Source organism: Zea mays, chromosome 2 (assembly GCF_902167145.1).
Source record: "Zea mays cultivar B73 chromosome 2, Zm-B73-REFERENCE-NAM-5.0, whole genome shotgun sequence".
Lineage (NCBI taxonomy): Eukaryota > Viridiplantae > Streptophyta > Magnoliopsida > Poales > Poaceae > Zea > Zea mays.
In genome coordinates this window covers 51685602-51701829 of record NC_050097.1, presented here as the reverse complement: position 1 = coordinate 51701829, position 16228 = coordinate 51685602, and the positions used below count along the sequence as shown (strand labels likewise).

At 46.4% G+C, this 16228-nt stretch overlaps 1 non-coding gene and 1 pseudogene across 2 annotated transcripts; one reads left to right on the top strand and one right to left on the bottom strand.

The window, feature by feature from the left end:
- Window positions 1-7226: 7226 nt before the first annotated feature.
- Window positions 7227-7298, top strand: TRNAM-CAU (transfer RNA methionine (anticodon CAU)). The gene has a single exon. It is a non-coding gene; the product is annotated as a tRNA-Met (tRNA).
- A 262-nt stretch (window positions 7299-7560) lies between these two features.
- LOC103646437 (methylthiotransferase pseudogene) lies at window positions 7561-11484 on the bottom strand (annotated as a pseudogene). The gene is made up of 7 exons (NR_159714.1): window positions 11279-11484; window positions 11147-11185; window positions 10907-10928; window positions 8943-9032; window positions 8639-8846; window positions 7950-8503; window positions 7561-7876 (listed from the first exon to the last, which is right to left on the bottom strand). The product of NR_159714.1 is annotated as a methylthiotransferase pseudogene (transcript).
- Window positions 11485-16228: the final 4744 nt, after the last annotated feature.

Below are 16228 nucleotides of genomic sequence, written 5' to 3'. Positions count from 1 at the left end.
GGTTAAAAATGCTTATGCTCTAGAAATTGAAAAATGTGAAAAACTATCTAGTGAGCTAAGCACTTGCCATGAGACAATAGACAACCTTAGAAATGAAAATGCTAATTTGGTAGCTAAGGTTGAATCTCATGTTTGTAATGTTTCAATTACCAATTCTAGAGATAATGATGATGATTTACTTGCTAGAATTGAAGAATTGAACATTTCTCTTGCTAACCTTAGAAATGAAAATGAAAGATTGCTTGCTAAGGCTAAAGACTTTGATGTTTGCAATGTTACTATTTCTAACCTTAGAAGTGAAAACGACATATTACATGCTAAGGTTGTAGAATTAAAATCTTGCAAACCTGCTACATCTATAGTTGAGCATGTATCTATTTGTACTAGATGTAGAGATATTGATGTTGATGCTATTCATGATCACATGACTTTAATTAAACAACAAAATGATCATATAGCAAAACTAGATGCTAAAATTGCCGAGCACAACTTAGAAAATGACAAATTCAAATTTGCTCGTAGCATGCTCTATAATGGGAGACGCCCTGGCATCAAGGATGGCATTGGCTTCCAAAGGGGAGACAATGTCAAACTTAGTACCCCTCCTAAAAAATTATCTAACTTTATAAAGGGCAAGGCTCCCATGCCTCATGATAACGAGGGTTACATTTTGTACCCTGCCGGTTATCCCGAGAGCAAGATTAGGAGAATTCATTCTAGGAAGTCTCACTCTGGCCCTAATCATGCTTTTATGTATAAGGGTGAGACATCTAGCTCTAGGAAACCAACTCGTGCTAAGTTGCCTAAAAAGAGAACTCCTAATGCATCAAATAAGCATGACATTTCTTTTAAAACGTTTGATGCATCATATCTGTTGACTAACAAATCCGGCAAAGTAGTTGCCAAATATGTTGGGGGCAAGCACAAGGGATCAAAGACTTGTGTTTGGGTACCCAAAGTTCTTGTGTCTAATGCCAAAGGACCCAAAACCATTTGGGTACCTAAAGTCAAGAATTAAACTTGTTTTGTAGGTTTATGCATCCGGGGGCTCGAGTTGGATCATCGACAGCGGGTGCACAAACCACATGACAGGGGAGAAGAAGATGTTCTCCTCCTACGAGAAAAACCATGATCCCCAACGAGCAATCACATTCGGGGATGGAAACCAAGGTTTGGTCAAAGGTCTTGGTAAAATTGCTATTTCACCTGACCATTCCATTTCAAATGTTTTTCTTGTTGATTCATTAGATTACAATTTGCTTTCTGTATCTCAATTATGTCAAATGGGCTACAACTGTCTATTCACTGATGTAGGTGTCACTGTCTTTATAAGAAGTAATGATTCAATAGCATTTAAGGGAGTGTTAGAGGGTCAGCAATACTTGGTAGATTTTGATAGAGCTGAACTCGACACTTGCTTAATTGCTAAGAATAACATGGGTTGGCTCTGGCATCGCCGACTAGCCCATGTTGGGATGAAGAATCTTCATAAGCTTCTAAAGGGGGAACACATTTTAGGACTAACAAATATTCATTTTGAGAAAGACGGGATCTGTAGCGCATGCCAGGCAGGAAAGCAAGTTGGAGCCCATCATCCACACAAGAACATCATGACGACCGACAGGCCGCTTGAGCTACTCCACATGGATCTATTCGGCCCGATTGCTTACATTAGCATCGGCGGGAGTAAGTATTGTCTTGTAATAGTGGATGATTATTCTCGCTTCACTTGGGTGTTCTTTTTGCAGGAAAAATCTCAAACCCAAGAGACCTTAAAGGGATTCTTGAGACGGGCTCAAAATGAGTTCGGATTAAGGATCAAGAAAATTAGAAGCGACAACGGGACGGAGTTCAAGAACTCTCAAATTGAAAGCTTCCTTGAGGAGGAGGGCATCAAGCATGAGTTCTCTTCTCCCTACACGCCACAACAAAATGGTGAAGTGGAGAGGAAGAATCGAACTCTACTGAACATGGCAAGAACCATGCTTGATGAGTACAAGACATCGGATCGGTTTTGGGCCGAGGCGGTCAACACCGCTTGCTACGCCATCAACCGGTTGTATCTACATCGAATCCTCAAGAAGACATCATATGAACTCCTAACCGGTAAAAAGCCCAACATTTCATATTTTAGAGTCTTTGGTAGCAAATGCTTTATTCTTGTTAAAAGAGGTAGAAAATCTAAATTTGCTCCAAAAACTGTAGAAGGCTTTTTACTTGGTTATGACTCAAACACAAGGGCATATAGGGTCTTTAACAAGTCCACTGGACTAGTTGAAGTCTCGTGTGACGTTGTGTTTGATGAAACTAACGGCTCTCAAGTAGAGCAAGCTGATCTTGATGAGATAGGTAATGAAGAGGCTCCGTACATCGCGCTAAGGAACATGTCCATTGGGGATGTGTGTCCTAAGGAATCCGAAGAGCCTCCAAATGCACAAGATCAACCTTCCTCCTCCACGCAAGCATCTCCACCAACTCAAAATGAGGATGAGGCTCAAAATGATGAAGGACAAGTTCAAGAAGATGAGCCACCTCAAGATGATGGCAATGATCAAGGGGGAGATGCAAATGATCAAGACAAGGAGGAAGAAGAACCAAGGCCGCCACACCCAAGAGTCCACCAAGCAATCCAACGAGATCACCCCGTCGACACCATCCTCGGCGACATTCATAAGGGGGTAACCACTAGATCTCGTGTTGCACATTTTTGTGAACATTACTCTTTTGTTTCCTCTATTGAGCCACACAGGGTAGAGGAAGCACTCCAAGATTCGGATTGGGTGGTGGCGATGCAAGAGGAGCTCAACAACTTCACTAGGAATGAGCGCCTTCCTCAATGGACCAATCAAGGAAGAGGTCTATGTTGAGCAACCTCCCGGCTTTGAAGACAGTGAGTACCCTAACCATGTCTATAAACTCTCTAAGGCGCTTTATGGGCTCAAGCAAGCCCCAAGAGCATGGTATGAATGCCTTAGAGATTTCCTTATCGCTAATGGCTTCAAAGTCGGAAAGGCCGATCCTACACTCTTTACCAAAACACTTGAGAATGATTTGTTTGTATGCCAAATTTATGTTGATGATATTATATTTGGGTCTACTAACGAATCTACATGTGAAGAGTTTAGTAGGATCATGACACAAAAGTTCGAGATGTCTATGATGGGGGAGTTGAAGTATTTTCTAGGATTCCAAGTCAAGCAACTCCAAGAGGGCACCTTCATTAGCCAAACGAAGTATACTCAAGACATTCTAAGCAAGTTTGGAATGAAGGATGCCAAGCCCATCAAGACACCCATGGGAACTAATGGGCATCTCGACCTCGACACGGGAGGTAAGTCCGTGGATCAAAAGGTATACCGGTCAATGATAGGTTCTTTACTCTACTTATGTGCATCTCGACCGGATATTATGCTTTCCGTATGCATGTGTGCAAGATTCCAAGCCGATCCTAAGGAAGCTCACCTTACGGCCGTAAAACGAATCTTGAGATATTTGGCTTATACTCCTAAGTTTGGGCTTTGGTATCCTAGGGGATCCACATTTGATTTAATTGGTTATTCGGATGCCGATTGGGCGGGGTGCAAAATCAATAGAAAGAGCACATCGGGGACTTGCCAGTTCTTGGGAAGATCCTTGGTGTCTTGGGCTTCAAAGAAGCAAAATTCGGTCGCTCTTTCCACCGCCGAAGCCGAGTACATTGCCGCAGGCCATTGTTGCGCGCAATTGCTTTGGATGAGGCAAACCCTGCGGGACTACGGTTACAAATTAACCAAAGTCCCTTTGCTATGTGATAATGAGAGTGCAATCAAAATGGCGGATAATCCCGTCGAGCATAGCCGCACTAAACACATAGCCATTCGGTATCATTTTCTTAGAGATCACCAACAAAAGGGAGATATCAAGATTTCATACATTAATATTAAAGATCAATTAGCCGATATCTTTACCAAGCCTCTTGATGAACAATCTTTTAACAAACTTAGGCATGAGCTCAATATTCTTGATTCGCGCAATTTCTTTTGCTAGATTGCACACATAGCTTATTTGTGTACCTTTGATCATGTCTCCTTCATATGCTATGACTAATGTGTTTTTTCAAGAGAATTTCAAACAAGTCATAGGAATATTGAAAGGGAATTGGAGTCTTCGGCGAAGACAAAGGCTTCCACTACGTAACTCATCCTTCGCCGCCGCTCCAAGCAACTCTCCGTTCTTGGGGGAGAAAGCATAAGACCAAAGAGGGAGAATGTAACTCGAAGGGCTCTAATGATTCCGTTTTTGGCGATTCATGCCAAAGGGGGGGAAAGTAAGAGCCCAAAGCAAAAGGACCGCACACCACCACCAATTTCAAAAATTTCGTGTTTCCAAGAATATTATAAATTGGTATCCTATTGTGTTCAAAAGGGGGAGAAAATAGTATTTCCAAAATGATATATCAAAACCCTCTTGAACACTAAGAGGTGGATTTCATTTAGGGGGAGTTTTGTTTAGTCAAAGGAAAAGCATTTGAAACAGGGGGAGAGAATTTCAAATCTTGAAAAATGCTTCTCAAAATCTTATTCATTTACCTTTGACTATTTGCAAAAGGACTTTGAAAAGGATTTACAAAAGAATTTGCAAAAGCAAAACATGTGGTGCAAGCGTGGTCCAAAATGTTAAAAATAAAGAAACAATCCATGCAAGGATTCTTATTGGCTCAATTCCAAGCAACCTTTGCACTTACATTATGCAAACTAGTTCAAATATGCACTGTTATATTTGCTTTGGTTTGTGTTGGCATCAATCACCAAAAAGGGGGAGATTGTAAGGGAATTAGGCTTACACCTACTTCCTAATTGATTTTGGTGGTTGAATTGCCCAACACAAATAATTGGACTAACTAGTTTGCTCTAGATTATATGTTCTACAAGTGCCAAAGGTTCATCTACAACTATACTAAATCGACTGTCCGGAATACCGTAGATTATTCCGGACAGGAGAAGCTTTTTGGAAAAACAGGCCAAGCGCGGACCGTCCGGGCCCTTGCGGCGGACCGTCCGCGACACAAGGATGACCCTCGGACAGAACCAATGCAAAAATCCGAGTCTGCACTATGGACCGTCCGGAGGATAAGCGCGGACCGTCTGAGACCTCGCTCGGACCGTCCGGCCTCAGGCGCGGACCGTCCGGTAGGCAAGGATCCGAAAAACCCGAAGGTGACGGGTTCGGAAGAATGAATTATAGCGGCCTCGCGGACCGTCCGGGGTGCACGACCGGACCGTCCGCGCCTGGGTCTGTCTGACATCTGACAACGCATTAAATGCAATATAGCCGTTGATATAGCCGTTACTGCTGACCGTTGCATTTTCAGCCGTTGATCTACAGGGGCGGACCGTCCGGACCTGGCTCGCGGACCGTCCGCGCTCAGCAGAAAGGAGCAACGACTAGGAAGTGGTTGGTGGCTATAAATACAACCCCAACCACCTCCATTCACTACACCCAAGCATTACAACCTTCAACATTCAATACAAGAGCTAGCAATCCATTCCAAGACACTTTCAAAGCCTCCATCTCTCCAAGTTTCACAATTGAGAAAAGAGATCATTAGTGATTAGTGACTTGAGAGAGAAAGTGATCCGTGTGTTATTTGTCGCTCTTGTCGCTTGGACTTTTCAATCGTGCCTTCTTGATTCTTTCATTGCGATCAAACTCACTTGTAATTGAGGCAAGAGACACCAATCTTGTGGTGATCCTTGTAGGAACTTTGTGTTCCAAGTGATTGAGAAGAGAAAGCTCACTCGGTCTGAGGGACCGTTTGAGAGAGGGAAGGGTTGAAAGAGACCCGGCCTTTGTGGCCTCCTCAACGGGGAGTAGGTTTGCGAGAACCGAACCTCGGTAAAACAAATCCGCGTGTCACACCTCTTATTTGCTTGCGATTTGTTTTCCACCCTCTCTCGCGGACTCGATCATATTTCTAACGCTAACCCGGCTTGTAGTTGTGTTTATATTTGTAAATTTCAGTTTCGCCCTATTCACCCCCCCTCTAGGCGACTATCAAAAGAAAAACTATCATATTGTGGATTTTATGGTCCAAATATTTTGGAGGATTATATGTGGACATATGGTATGCCTCCATAAATTTTCATGAATTTCTGAGGCTATTTGTGTATTATTAATTTCTTTCTAAAAAAATAAACAAAATGCACACAGCTATCCGGATAAGATATCCAGATATCCGAGAAAATATCCGGATATTCGATATCCGAACAAAATATCCGTATTCGTATCCGTTATCCGAAAAAAGTCCGGATACCAAAAATTCCATCCGAACCAGTGTTCACTATCTTCGGATCCGGATGGATATTTTCCGAACCATATTACATCCCTAGCCTTACGTGATGTGGTTGGGGACGCAGGGACGGCGGTTGTTGCTCAAAAACGGACAAACACGAGCTTGGCATACCACTTGTTTGTAGGGTACGCTCGCTCGTGCTTCCAACGTAACCCGTGTATCGTCCGCGGTACACGATACATGCAGTGGCGGAGCACTCATTATAGTGTACTATGGCTAGAGTTATACTTAAAAACATGTTTGGTGTAATGGTAAGTGCATACTGATTACAATCTATAGGTTCCAAGTTTAAGTCCTACGTATTGCATCATTTTTTTTCCTTTTTATCCTTCTTCAGCTATAACTAATTATTATTCCGTCCTCCGTCACTGGATACATGAATTGTGGTGTAAACAAGGAGCCCCCTAACAAAAAGAAAATCTTCCTTGTAGTTGTATGTCTGTAGCTAAAATAGAAGAGTTAATTTATAATAAGTCAAAATTTATTATATACTTAGTGCATATATGTATTGGTTGTTATGAATAGCTACTATTGTATATTGTATCTATATACCTGTTCTATTTATTAACCTTACAACTATAGTTATTATATACATGTTATTAGCCCCATAAGGAATACGCTCCTGTATATGAACGCACTGTCCCGCGCAGGCCTTTGAGACGCCTTGCGTGCGCGCACATGGAAATGACCAAGGAAGTGATCGACGCTGTGTCTACGTACACAAGGACATGTTCAAGGCAGGGTACGTATCTCTCCTAGAGATAAGCAAGACGCTTTGTAGTCGTGCCCATACCAAGTGCTTTTACGGATCGACAGTTGGTGTCGGCTGATCAAAGACACGTACCTCTGGAATGCTTTGTAATATATAATTTTATTAGAACAACTATGAACGTAAATCGGAGTGGCGCAGCGGAAGCGTGGTGGGCCCATAACCCACAGGTCCCAGGATCGAAACCTGGCTCCGATAGTTTTATATTTTTTTGTCTCATTTTGTATGCTTCAGCCTATTTGCCTGGTGCCTGCTAATTTTCACCTTTTTCCTGTTTGTTTGGTACCAGCTCGCTGTTTCTGTTTTGCCTCGTGTGCGAACACAGTTTTCTTTTTTTTTTTAAAGTGATGACACAGAGAACACGTCACGCCTTGGGTTTCGATGCACTACCAAATTTTTCCGAACACGGTAGCAAATCGCACCATGTTCTTCACTTTCATCAAACCCTGATCCGTCGTGACGCAGCATCAGAAGACTCCGCGTTAACCTGTTCGCAACCATGTATTTGTACAGTAGCACAATTTTGCAACGCCATACAGAACAGACCGAGTAAACAAAACAAACCGCCAAAATCGACCATCGACACGCTCGCTCAAGAACCACCACTACAAGTCGCGCTAGTTCGCTTCGGTGCTTCTCCTGCCGCAACAGATCCTTCTTCCACCACTTCACCAAAGACGTCGCCGAACAGATGTAACCTTCACATTTGCTGACGCTCCTAACATGCTATCAGGGGCAATTACCAGCACCTGGATGTATCCCTTGGTATGCCCAACCTGTGCAGGAGTAAGCTTTGCGCCAGGCATGAACATAATCAGCAATTAGTCGGAAGAATTGGTATGCACTTACCAAGCGAACACCACCGGTCGCGATCTCAGTGATCCAGATCCTCTCTACTTTGCCTACCATTCCTTGGTACGGTGACAATGATTCGAAAACTGAAGTCAGTTCACGACTCCGCTTTTTTCACTTCATTGCTCGATACCTTCTTCATCCTAGCAGCAGGGCGTCCCTAGAAAAACCACGTTGTCGATGTACATGTAGGAAAAGAATGTCAACAACCAAAACTTGTAGATTTACGGAACGTTGTGTATTGAGGGAGTTGATATTGCTTTACGAGGTTAACAGTCTCAGAGAAATCCTCATCAGTCTCACCTCAAAATGGGATGTCAGTTTAGTGCAAACTATTAGCAGCAACGTCTTTTGGGGCATTCAGTTAATAAAATGTCGTTCAGATGTACTCATAAATGATAACTAAGAATGAAATGCTAAGCCGTGAACTTGTTTAGCTAACCAGGAAAGCCGCAGATAATATCTGTAGCAATTTGCATTCCAGGGACAAGCTCACACAAAGCATCAACTACCTTTCTGAACTTGCCAACAGTGTATTCACCACTCATCGCCTGCGATGTGCAATCATACAATGAGTCAGATCCAGGCACAACGCTGGATATACAAGTTAGAAACAAAGAATATCCATGCTGCATGTTTGCGGCTAAAAAAGCTTTTTCAGAACAAGAGTTGAAGTTTAACTATACCGTTAAAACAGCATCACTTCCAGATTGCAGAGGAACATGGAGGAACGAATAAACCCAGGGGTGACGCAAAACGGCAGATATCTCCTTCAGATGCTCTAGTATGAAAGGTGGATTTGTCATGCCTATGCGGAGCAATGTGCTTCGGTCAACAGGATGCTCCGCAACAATCGTGTTTAACAAATTTGGAAGATTGTACCGATATCCTGTCCTGAAAATTTTGCAAACCCAGAAGAAGTAAATTACCATGAATTACCACATGTATCTGTCATTAGGAGACCCAGAAATAATTGGACATCGAGATTACCATAAGCACCGGTATCTTCGCTACTGGCTACTCAACCAAATCTCCCGGACACCTTCAGCGACAAGCCGACAACAGTTTTCACACGATCCACTGCAATAGATTGAAGATCAAACGACTTACTTGGAGTTTCAAGCAGCGGCAGCATTGCTTCACAACAGACATATTTTGAATACATACAAGCTGTCAATAGTATAGCTTCCCAAATGTCCACGAGCATGCTTTGTTTTACAGTATGTGCAGGCACCCAAGCATCCAACATTAATAGGAAGAATCTCAATAAACTTGTTCTTTCTTACCTGTAAGTATAGTTTTACTGAGTGAGAAATAAAGTTACAGGATCTGAAGGTACTATAACTAGCACATCAATTTACTTAATAAACAAGAAAACTGTACACATATGTGGTCTTAGGGGGTGTTTGGGATGGCTTAAGGTTCCAGCTCCAGTGTGGAACTGTAGTTTATAATATCAATTTAAATAGTTTTAAAAAGATTTTTAATCTAAATAATAAACAAAATAACTTATGTAAGGGCGTGTTTGGCATGGCTCCAGCCTCCAGAGCGAAACTCTAAATAGGAGTTGGCAGAGCCTGCCAAACATCCTAACTCCAGAGTTGTAAAAAGTAACATAGACATGGAGTTTAGAGTTATTTACCCACAACTGGCACTGATTATGAGAATGCAATCTAAATTCTGGAGCAGAGCTGCTCTACCCAGAATTTTAGAGTAGAGCTACTCTACCCAGAATTTTAGAGTAGAGCTGCTCTCGAGTCATGCCAAACACACCCTAAATGTCTTCTAAAGACTTACAGCTTCAGCTCCACGATTTTCTAGAGCACCTAATGACCTGCTCCACCAACTCCACCAAATTTCCTGGAGCTGGAGTTGCCCCAAATAGGGCCTTAATCCTGGCAAGAAACGAGTATTGTGCTGAAAATAAAACAAGGGTACACCTTATACGTTATGCTCCGTTTGGATGACGGTATTGGAAGGCATGGTATTGAATTGAGTTCAATACCAAATTAGACATAGCATTGAAATGAGTTGTGATTCAATTCTATTGTTTGGGTGGCTATTACATTGACTATTGGAATTTTATGAAGCATCCAATTTGATTTCCTGTTTGGAGGTACACAACCATGGAATTGAACGGGTGGTGCGCTGTGAGCCTACGACTCATGTGGGCCAATTCAGTGCAATAAGGAGGAGGCAGGCTCTGAATTGGGAAAAGGTGCCCAATACCACACAGTATTCGTCTCCATTTTCATTTCCAATTCCCTTGACTTCCAAACGACGACATTGGTGGCCACAAATTCCAATTCCTAATTCCATGCTTCAATGCCGACATCCAAACACAGTGTTAGGTAAATCAAGTGAGGGCAGTGTTCTCCGACTCATGGCCCTTTAAAGTTTCCTCAACCACTTCAACAACACGGTCTATCTGTTGCACTCCAATTATACTAATACCTTCATGCTCCTTGAGGCCCTGACTTCCTTGGGGTACACATCCAGCCACAACTAGTGGCTTGTTTGCATACTTGCATTTAGATATTAGAGTTGTCATTGCAGATTGACTTGGATTTTTGACTGTGCATCTGAATTAGAACGAGTCAATGTCAAGCTACATATGCATATTAACCTTTATTTCTTTGAGTTGGGTTTCGCAATAAAATTATCACGTGTACGTAAACATCACCGACTCAGCCATCATAAATGAAAAATTGGAAATCAATTAAGGACCCAGCCACTTAGACAGTACAGTCAACTGAATGGTAAAGCACAAGAAAATAGGACGTGTTCAATGCTGCCAACCGATATCCATAACAGTTTTAAATTCATTTCATGAATAGATCTAGGCTTCAATGAGCAATCAGCCAACAAAAGAAACAGACCATACGTGTTAATTAGCCACAAATCTGCTCCTTCGGGCTCTTCAATGATTGCATATCCAAATGCAGAGAGCTGACCTGACATGTATTCACTGTCACTCTGCGGGGCAGCAAAAGGAAAAGATGTTATAGCAAGTCAATGACATAGCACAGCAAAACCATTGGCCTCTCAGCATTTGCACATGCACTACAGCACTAGGCGCTAGAATAAGACACCAACACGGAAATTATCCAGTCTTTCATACCAGCACACTAACTACTTTGGAAGTTCGCGCAATAAAAGAGAATAAGCAGAAACTAGTGAGAAGAGACGCTTGCCTGGTTATGTGAGCACCCGATAGTCTTGACGTGAATCGTCTGGAACACATAACGAACGAGAAGCGGCGCAAACATCAGACCCCACTAGCACAGATGGAGCATATCTAAGAAGCCCGCAAGCGATGGCGTTACCTGCGTGCCGGGGATCCGGGCCTCGAGCTGAGGCCGCGCATGCGCAGCCCTGGACGACCGGCGCTTGAGCTTGCCGCGACGGAGGCTAGCAGGAGGCGGAGCACCGGAGGCGCTCCGCCGACAGAGAGGCCGACCGGGCCCAGCACGTCCTCGATGTCCTCCATCTCCGGCTGCGGCGATGGCCGGCAGCGGTGTGCCGAGCCGAGAAGGATTTTTTCTTTCCGGTGCCAGACAAACAGCCGCAGCGCAAGGCCGGAATGTAATTGGGCCTCTCAGCAGAATGGTGGACGTTTTGTTTACCACTGGGCCGACCAATCAAGGCTGATGAAACCGGCCCAAGTTGCTTATGAAGCCCAGACGCGCATGATCTCAACCCGGTTCTCCTTGGGCCGCCCGTGCGGCGACCGTGCTACCTGCCAGTCTGCCACGCTGCTGGCTCGATCAACCCAGAGGCCAGAGGTCCACCGCCGGCCGCCGTTTTTCGACAATCAATTCTGAGGTCCCAACGCGCGAGAACCGATGTGACTGTTTGGTTTCTTTAGGCTGAGTTTGGTTACAATAACAGATAGGATGATCTTTTAAATAAAAGTGTTTAGTTCAAGGTCAAGAGTTATGATAGGACTATCTTAATGTTATTCTTATTTGTCTCTTAAAAATGAAGGGACGACAGAGGACGCCAGAGTAGCTGTCCCGCAACCAAACACATAGTCACTACTAAAGTTTAGTCGCTAAAATACATCGTTTGGTTCAAATGACTAAACCGGACTAAAAAGCATGAATAATAACTATATTACCCCTGTTAATTAGTGGATGTTTGCTGTTAATTAGTGGATGTTTGCTGCAAGAATAAAGTTGAGGACAAATAAGATAAAAAATCTAATTTAGTCATTTTTAGTCACCCCTTAGTGACTAAAGAACTAAAGTTTAGTCACCCCAATTTAGTCACCATGTTTGATTCTTTAGAGACTAAAAGTGGCTAAACTTTAGCCATTAAACTTTATTTATTCCAAACCAAATGGGCCTAAATTCCGGCTATTTTTTTATAATTGAGCATGCCACGAAGTTGTTAGGATGTCATATAGACTATCGGTACCCCCGAACAGGGGTACCCCTACTACTATATCAAGACGTAGTGGCCGCGTGGCTATCTTTTAGCCGCGCAGCAATAACGCCGCGACCGGGGCCAGGCCACGACTCGGCCCAGTCACGGACCGCTACTCAGGCCCACAGCAACGCCCGACCGCACCACATGGGCGGATCCGGAGCCGCCACGTGTCCAGGAAAGAAGGAATGCTCTAGGATGCCAACAATAAGTTTGGACCCTCATGGGAGAGCGCCGGACCTCTGGGTATGCAGCGGGTACCTCCAGGGAGGTCCGGGACCACCACGTGTGCAGGCCGGGTCCGTGGGATGGAGTCCGGACCCCCTACGTGGGGTCTGGACCGCCCACGGCAGGGTCCCGGAATTCCAAGGCAAGAAAAGCTTAAGCCCTGGTCAAGGACAAGGCAAGGGTTCGGTGCTGACACGTGTCCGGATCCCATCATGTACGCTTCTGCTCCCCGCCCTAGCGGAGACCCCATGCCACCACGTGGCCCACGGCCCGTGACGTAAGCCAAGGGGCGGAGCCTAACGTATGGCCTCTGCGCCGCGGGCCGCACCGCGGGCTACGCCGCAAGCTACGCTACCTCAGCATTAAATACGGATAAGGCGCACCGCCTGTCCATCCCGTTGACAGGCGATGTGCCGCCTCAGCATTTAATGCGTCCTGTCCACTCCGCTGGCAGGCGACGTGCCACTTCGGCATTTAATGAGCTCTCTCTCTATTCCTCTGGCGGACAGCGACCGGGCCATCCTGCAGGTGGCGAGTCTGTCCAATCTATTGGCAGGTGGCGTGTCCATACTACCGCATGGCTCGCGCGTTACCGAGAAAGCAGCCGCGAGAAGTCAATACTGTAAGCGCTACGGACATTACTACACTCAGAGATCGCCCGGACGTTGCAGGCATTAGTTATTTCCCTCCATTTTGCCCCTAGGCCCACTTGTCGGGGCCCAGTGCCCTTGTGCGTGCCCCCCTTGGTCTATAAAAGGGAGGGCACATGACGTTACAAGGCACATTCACACAGGCCAACTTAGATTCTCAGCTCTCAAGCTCTCTCAGCAATACAACACACAGTGGAGTAGGGTATTACGCTCTGGCGGCCTGAACCACTCTAAATCTTTGTGTTCTTGTGTGTTCATCCCCCAATCTCGTAACAGGCAAAACGCTTAGGCCCCTCCTCATCTTAGGATTTAGGGCAGGTGCATTCCGCCACCCGGTCGGAGATTTCCTCTCCGACATTTGGCGCGCCAGGTAGGGGGCTTGGCATTAGATTTTTTGCTTGTTTTCCTGCTCGACGCCATGGTTCACATCGTCGAGCACCACGACTTCGTCCCCGAGGACTTCCCCATGGAGGAGGGAGCTGCCTCTTCCACACCACGGGCCTCCAGCCACCCTGCGCCCGGTGCAGCTGCTGTTGTGCGCTCTGTGCGGCAGCACACTCCTGCGTAGTCGTCCAGGGTGTCAAGGGCCGCTCCCGGTGCGCTGTCTGCAGCCAGGGAGTTGTTGCATCACCCTCCTAGCTCCATGGCCTCGCTAGGGGCCATGAAGCAGTGGTGTGACAACGTTGACCGACTACTCGGCATGGCGCACTCTGGCTCGGCCAGGCCCAAGCCTCGCTCGTACCGGCGTCAACATGAGGCGCCGGTGTCGGTGCGCTCGCCCTCTGTGAGGGTCGTGCCGACCAAGGACTTGCGGGCGGAGCTCAACCGCCGGCGGGCGGGAGAGGACGCCACAACATCTCTGGAGGAACCAGACGACCTACGGGCATAACTTAATCGCAGGCGTGCGAGCGAGGATGCCCGTGTCTCTCTAGAGAGGGCGCGTGAGCGCCGACAAAATATCGAGGGTCGCAACCTCGACTACGACTTCGCTGTGGTTGCTTCGTAGACCCCGACGGACGCCCGGATCCTGACGGGTGTCCCGTTGGCTAGCGTGGGCTGCACCGCGCTCGCGGATCATCTCTACGCAGCAACGTGGCCATCCAAGTTCTGGCCACACCTACCGGAAAAGTATGACGGTACGTCGAACCCGTCAAAATTCCGGCAGGTATACGTCACCACCATCACGGCAGCAGGTGGAAACACCGCCGTGATGGCAACATATTTCCATGTCGCCTTGTCTGGGCCCGCCCAGACTTGGCTCATGAACCTTGCCCCAGGATCGATCTACTCCTGGGAAGAGCTCTGTGCGTGGTTGACAGCGAACTTCGCCAGCGCTTACCAACAACACGGCGTGGAGGCCCACCTCCACGCAGTGATGTAGGAACCCGGGGAAACTCTCCAGACCTTCATCTCCCGCTTCACCAAGGTACGGGGCACCATACCCCGTATTTCAGATGCTTCCATCATCATGGCTTTCCGCCAGGGAGTACGTGATGAGAAGATGTTGAAGAAGTTAGCCACGCACGACGTGGAAACTGTCTCCACTCTCTTCACTCTGGCCGACAAGTGTGCCAGAGCCGCCGAGGGCCGTGCATGGCACTCGGCGCCACAGACTGGAGTCACCCAAACAGGAGGCTCCGATGCTGTTACCCAGGACAGCAAAAAGAAGAAGAAGAAAAACCGCGGCCACGAGAAGCCACATTCTGCCGCTCTGGTCGTTGCAGCTGCGACTAGGGGCCGGAACGAGCGTAACAAGCGTCCACGACCGCAGAGGGGTAGTAGCGGCTCATGCCCTATACACCCCAACAGTCGCCACAGCGCCGCAGAATGTCGTGAGATCATCGAGCTCGCGAAGCGCGTCAGCGAGCGGCGCAAGCAGTCTTCTAGGGACGGCTCCGCACCTCGTTGCCGACCTGGCAAGGAAAGGGTCGACGACGACGAGGTGGTCGTGGCTGAATAGGACCTCGGGTATCAGTCGCCCAGGGGGGTCCTGAAGGATGTTTTCACCAGAGACTCTGACTCCGGTGACGACAACTAGACGGGCCACCGGGGGACCCCGTACTCCCTGGTCTATGGGGCTGAAGCCTGTCTTCCCCTGGAAACCCTTCTGGACTCCCCACGGGTCCAGTCTTTTGATGGGTCTATGCAGGGGCGGCTACGGCACGAGGACGTGGACTCCATTGATGAACTCAGATGATAAGGAATGACCCGAAATGCACGTCACAACCGGGTGCCCAGGCGCTGCTACCAACGGTTCGTGCACAGTGGGGAGCCCGAGGTCGGGACCTAGCCCTAAGGCGAGTACTGAACTGAGAAGGGTTCCACAGACTCTACCCCAGCTCAGAGGGACCCTTCAAGGTGATGGAAATATGCCAACCCGAGGGGTGCCCACCTTGCTATAACTAAAGGAATGCCTTTCTGTAAGTGCAATCAACCCTAATTGAGGGTTTTGGTGATTAATGACAAAACAAACTAAGATTGTAACAAGTTTGCTCCTAGTATGTACACAGTGTTTATACAGACAGGAGAAGCACAGATCTTACGAGCATAAAAGTATAAAGCACAGCGGATTTAAAATTCCACATCAAATGGCGTGCTCCAAGTGATAAGAAATAACGGAGGTGCTAAATTTATAATTCTTGAGTCATAGGAATCGCCGTACAATTAAGAGGGATCCACGACGGTTAAGTAAGTTGTGAAACGAGCCAAGTTCAAAATCTTTTGAAAACTCCTTGGAGATCATTTTCCCAGATCATGAATGCCCTTGAGAAAAACAAATTTTACTTCCCACAAAGACTCCCCTTTTGTTCTTTTCAAAATACTCAAAATTTGGTTTCAGCCCCCAAAACCGGTTCAACCGGTCCTGAAACCGGTTCAACCGGTTTCGGTACTGTTCATCTGCCACCTCTGCTCTGACCTGTCTGACAGTCAGAGCTGTCAGAAAAGTCACAGCAGATATTTTTCAGAAAC